At 39.8% G+C, this 5957-nt stretch overlaps 1 pseudogene; it reads left to right on the top strand.

Moving 5' to 3' along the window:
- The first annotated feature begins 2837 nt into the window (after positions 1-2837).
- On the top strand, positions 2838-3425 carry LOC149236226 (peptidyl-prolyl cis-trans isomerase 2-like; annotated as a pseudogene).
- Positions 3426-5957: the final 2532 nt, after the last annotated feature.

Genomic DNA, 5957 nt, shown 5'->3' with positions numbered 1-5957 from the left:
AGTGATGTCATGCCTCTTGGCATTGGGCTTTCCCTGAGTAGCATATGGCTACGCCTCCTGAGCTTAAGTCTACAGGGAGCATAAAATGAGCTAAGGGGCCTTGACCGAGCACGTGGGCATGAGCATGAATCAGAAGCAGATGAAAGTCCTAGACGTGGGGAGCCTGGCTTCGACCCTGATGGGTTTTTCCTCCGCAGCCTGGCAGATCTCGCCATGCCTCTGCCGCTGGTGAAGAAACGTGAGCCCTCAGAGCGCATTCTCAAACCCTCGCTACCTCCCTTCTCTACATTAATGTCACTATTATTAATGTTATGAATATTAATAATATTGTTATGTTGTTCATATATTCAAAGGGATGCTCTTGAATAAGAGCTCTGGATGAGTAGGTTCTAAGGCCTTTGGTGCATCTTTTTGCAGAATCTCAATGTTTTCGAACTCAGGATGCCAAACCCAAAGGTTTTCTTTGATATGCAGGTTGGCATACACATACACATACACATATATATTGTGAATCTAACTTTTCTATTAACTCATGTCATTGATACATCGTTAATAGCTTTTAACCAAAAAACTTTCAACCTCATTCCTAACAGACTTATTGGCTAGGAGATAATAATAGAAGAACATAGTCAACAAAAGTAAACTAATAGACAACATATAGATAGACCAAAATTACTAGAAAGTCCAAGGAACTAAGATACATCCAGTTTTCATCCCTGATCTAAGAGGTTTCCCAAATCAGGATTATCTAGGTTGATGCCTGGTGGTGGGGGAGGACATAAAGGCTCATGAACATGACCCACTATGTGTTCCATTCTACATTCCAAATGATCCATCCACTCATTAATTGTTTTTTGGCTCTGATGCAAAGCTATTATGTGATCCATCATGTGCCACTGATTGTGTTGAAGATCATTCATAAAGCCTATAATCTCATTCTATTAATCATGGTAGTCTCATGCAAGTTGTTCCAGAAGCTAAGTAACATGCTGAAGATGATTGTCCAGGGAGTCGAAAGGAGGGGGAGATTCTATTCTTCCCAGGGAATGGACAACCTGGTGATCTAATTCCTCACCTAAGTCCCTTAGATATGCCCCGTGTTCTACTAAAGGTCCCCTTGGTCTGCCACCCCTGCACATGTGACCACATTGTCATTGCATAGCCCCTGATGTATTGTTTTGACTATACCAAACCAGTGCCCAACACTCTATGTTTTGGTTATTCCATATTTTCCACTCGTTGGGGTGCCCAATTCTAATGCAAATATAACAATGCATGAAAGAAGGAGAGGGCACATTTTGAACTTGTCTTCCCTTGACCAACTTTCTAGTGCTAAAATGGATACCACCCATGTCCATCCTAGGCAATAGGCATCCAATCCTACTCGACCCCCTTCTAGTACCCAAAGAGCTACAAAACCTAATAGAGGAAGGAAGATTCTAGTAGATAGAAATCTAAACCACTTAGAGTTTCACAACAAAAAAACTCCACTTGGATGAAAAGACACAATTTATAAACAAATGGAGAGAAACAATGACAATTATTGCAAATTCCACGAATCTTACCCACAGACTTCAACCACTATATATGAAAGGGGTATAACCATCTCTTTGCAATAACCTCTACAAATACAAGAGTAACAACCGAGGACTAGACTATTACCTTGATAGAAGAACCGACAAATCCTCTAACAGAGAAATTATGAAACAAATTAACAACCATAAGGAAAAAAACTACATGAGAATTGTAAAAGGATGAAAGCTTCAATAAAGATGCCTTGTTTTCCTGGCCCAAGCATTGTTTCTCCCTTCAAACATTAAAGGATTCATCGAGTGGCTACAAAAACATCCACAAGCCCAAGTCCCAAATCGTGACACTCTAAATCCCCACAAGGGCAAGGTCAATAGCTCCCAAGCCAAGTGAATTTTCCATCCTCCTTATCACAGATTGGAAGGCTAGGGATGGTGAAGGTAGAAGGCCACCTTGTGCACCCAATGCATCTGTTTTATCTGCCACTCTAATGCCCATCACTATGCACATCAAACAACATTCTGAAAGGTCACAACTAGCTAATGTAATTCCTAAGGTTTCCATAATCATCTCTTGCCGCCAGTCCCAAGAGACTTCTATGACACGATTCATTAATTCATGCAACACATGGGCATGAGAATTTATGTTTTGCCCTATCCTCCATTCAACTAGGATGTCACCCCCATGAGGGAGTTAATGATATTATTAGAATAAATTAATGTTATTGTGTTATTTTTATACTCTTAACATAATAATATTGTCATATTAATGATAATAATAATATATTTGTTTTATAATTAATGCATTAATGTTAATAATGTAACATTGTTTACATTTTTTTGTTTTTGTTTTGTATATATATATTTTTAATGTGGTTGATGGACCTTGGAGATCGGTGACCACCACATCCATGGAATATTTATACTAGGTAGATCCACCTGAAGGGATCACTTGCTATTATCTCAACCACAGAGCCTAACCTTGAGAGGGCCGAGATAATTGAACACGTGACCTCTCAATAGCAAAGGTGCTTTAACGAGGACTCAAAAAATTTAGTTAACCTTCGGGGATATAACATTGTTAATGTTATTAATGGCGTTATTATTTATATTAATGTTAATATTACGCATTTAATATTATTTACATTAATGTCACTATTATTAATGTTATGGATATTAATAATATTAATATTATTGTTATGTTGTTCATATATTCAAAGGAATGCTCTTGAATAATAGCTCTGGATGAGTAGGTTCCAAGGCCTTTGGTGCATCTTTTTGAAAAATCTCAATGTTTTCGAACTCAGGATGCCGAACCCAAAGGTTTTCTTTGATATGTAGGTTGGCGGTGCCCCAGTTGGTTGGATCGTGATGGAGCTCTATGTCGATGTGGTGTCGAATATAGCTAAGAACTTTCATGTGTTGTGTACTGGCAAGAAAGGCATTGGCCACTCATGTCAACCCCTGCACTTCAAGGGTTCAACGTTCCACCATGTGATCCCAGGGTTCATGTGCCAGGGCGATGACTTCATAAGGGGCAACGGTACTGGTGGGGAGTCGATCTACGCTGAGAAGTTTGTCTATGAGAACTTTGTAAAGAAGCACACGGGACCTGACATCCTCTCCACGACCAACGCCGACCCTCACACTAACGGTTCCCAGTTTTTCATTTGTACCGCACAGACCTCGTGGATGGATGGAAAGCATGTCGTATTTGGTCAAGTTATAGAGGGCTTCGAGGTTGTGCTTGAGATTGAGAAGGTTGGCTCTAGATCTGGCAGAACTTCAAAGTTGGTTGCCATTACTGACTCTAGACAGCTCGACAAGTCTCCCAATCTCTCCTCTTTGGATCTGCTCTCAAATCTAATAGATCACAAAACAACAAGGATCTTGTAACCGATGAAAGTACCCACATTGCAACCACTGCCACAGACAACAGAAACAACATATGCACCGATCTGGATCTAATCCAAATCTTTATTAGAAATTTGCAAGGGAAGACTATATGCTAGTAGATCTGGAATGGGATGTGGATACAAGACCTAAAGTATGAGATTTTAAAAAATGGGTATATCAGCAAGTATGCAAAACTTGATTCACGCAGGGAAAATACTATAGGAGAACCTCACGCTATAGGACTATGGCATTGCTTCTGATTCGATCATCATCCTCAATTTGAGATTGCAAGGAGGATGCTCTGGGACCAGCTCAAAGGGTACAGGACCTTTTAAGGACATAGTCAAAGGGAAGGAGGAATCACAAACCAAACCAACATCGTTTCCAATTCTACTTGGGCCCTATATTGTGGAACATAAAACCTAGATACCAGCCTTGACAGTCACTTTGCCTGAGGTAAATGAGCTTTATGCAAATCTCTATACCCACGTAGTCATATGTAGATTTAACGGATTTTGGCCTAAATCAGGCGCTCTACATCAATGGATATTTTCTACATGGAAACCAAACTGTGACATTCATCTATGTTCCAAGGGGATTTTTATTGTCATATTTGAAACAATAAAAGGTAAAGACTATGTCCTAAATGAGGGATCATGGTTTTGGGGCAATGTTGTGCTCTTCATGACACGTTGGTTCCATATTTTGATGCTACCACCATGGTGGTATCCAAAATGCTGGTATGGGTCAGGATACATAATCTACCACTTGCATTTTTGGCACCACAAGGTATTAGAAGGAATTGGGAACTCCTTGGGGAAATTTCTTAAGATTGATGCAGATAGAATTTCAAAAGGCATTTTTACCTTTGCCAGAATTTGCGTTGAAGTAGATCTTAGCCAAGGTTTACCTGATTGCATTATGTTGGTTCACAACAATATTCAATGGGCACAACCACTAGATTATGAAAATATGGCATTCCGTTGTCGTGGATGTCTACAGACAGGCCACCTTCAAAGTGCATGCCCACAAGCTAAAAAAGATCCCAAAAGAATTAAGAAACAATCACAAAATCCAAAAGGTTGGCAATGCACTGATCCCCTGGAAGAGGCAGCAGATGAAGCATAACTCCCAGAAAATACCACAAACAACAATGAACAGAACATCACACAGAAGGATGAGATCGAGCACAACTTCGCATTAATTCTGAATTCAACCATCCCACAACAACAGAGTGAGCAGCACATCCCTGGGAAAGAGGTAAGTGGCAACAAACGAATACATGGATTAGAAGGCTCTAATTCTGACAAAGAAATCCCAGCAACTACAATAGAGAATCAAATGTCCATTGTAACATCCACACCCAACACTCGTGGTTAGCGAAAAGTGGAAAAAAAGAAAGGTAGAAAATAATAGATTAGTTTGCTGGATGTTTTTTTATAAACCCTAACAAAACAAGATTTGTTTATTATGCATATGCTCTTTAGCATCTACAACATGTAATTTTTCTCATTATGAATAAAATTACGATTTTTCCTTGGGAAAAAAACATTATTAATATCATTACTTATATTATTAATAACATTAATAATAATAATGATAATATTACTACTTTTATTTTATTTTTTGTCAGTAAAAAAACTTCTATTAATTCATCAAAAATTTACGATTGATAGACATGTAAACCCTTACTCTCTTGGCCTCACTCCGACTAGATATTTTGGCCAGGACAATAAAACAAAAGTTGAGCATAACCTGCCACGCTTTACAAAGTATCCAAAAGAAAAAATACCATATGGCCCAAAACAAAGAGAGAATAAGAAGGAAACTAATATCCATCAAGGGACATGAGGGAAATCTAGTGTATGACCTGCACCTGGTGCATCGGAAGGGCAAGGATCACCATGAACATGAAACTCGATGTGAGCTAGATGCCCTTATGCAGTCATTGGTGCATCATAGGCTCCTTCTTATGGAACCTAAGTGATCGAGGATATCCTTCTGGTTTTGTTGCAGATTGTTCATGAAGGTGATGACTTTGTTGCAATCATCATATTGCTACTACCTCATTTCCTCCAACACTGCCATAATGCTCCTCATATATAAGTCCAAATATTCCAGGGAAGGAGGCTGGTACACAAGGCCTAGTGAAGGGGCTCGGTCCTAAGCCAATTCCCCCCTCAAGCTCTTCCCCCACATCCCCATCGTCAACCACCACTCCTACTTGTCCTTTGTACCTTGCTTGTTGTCCACACGACCCTAGCCCTCTTTGAGCCTAACTAGGTTGCTTGAGAATCTATAAAAGTGCACCTAGTCACCAAGAGAAGAACCTCGTTGAAACTTTGATGCAAGCCCCTTTCTAGCAAGCCTCACACCTTCTTTCCCCAACGATGAAATCGACAGTATTAACTGTCACTGGCTCCCACAAAACTGATATTAAATTTTGGCTCCACCACCACTTGGCAAGTGTAGTATTCTCATCGACTCCCCAAGGGTGACATTCCAAACCATTGCAAACCCCAACTAAAACTA

This window comes from Pinus tabuliformis, chromosome 8, assembly GCF_031772625.1.
Source record: "Pinus tabuliformis cultivar Carrire ecotype Pingquan chromosome 8, CPIR1, whole genome shotgun sequence".
NCBI lineage: Eukaryota > Viridiplantae > Streptophyta > Pinopsida > Pinales > Pinaceae > Pinus > Pinus tabuliformis.
The sequence above is the reverse complement of the archived record's forward strand: the minus strand, read 5'-3'. Positions and strand labels throughout refer to the sequence as shown.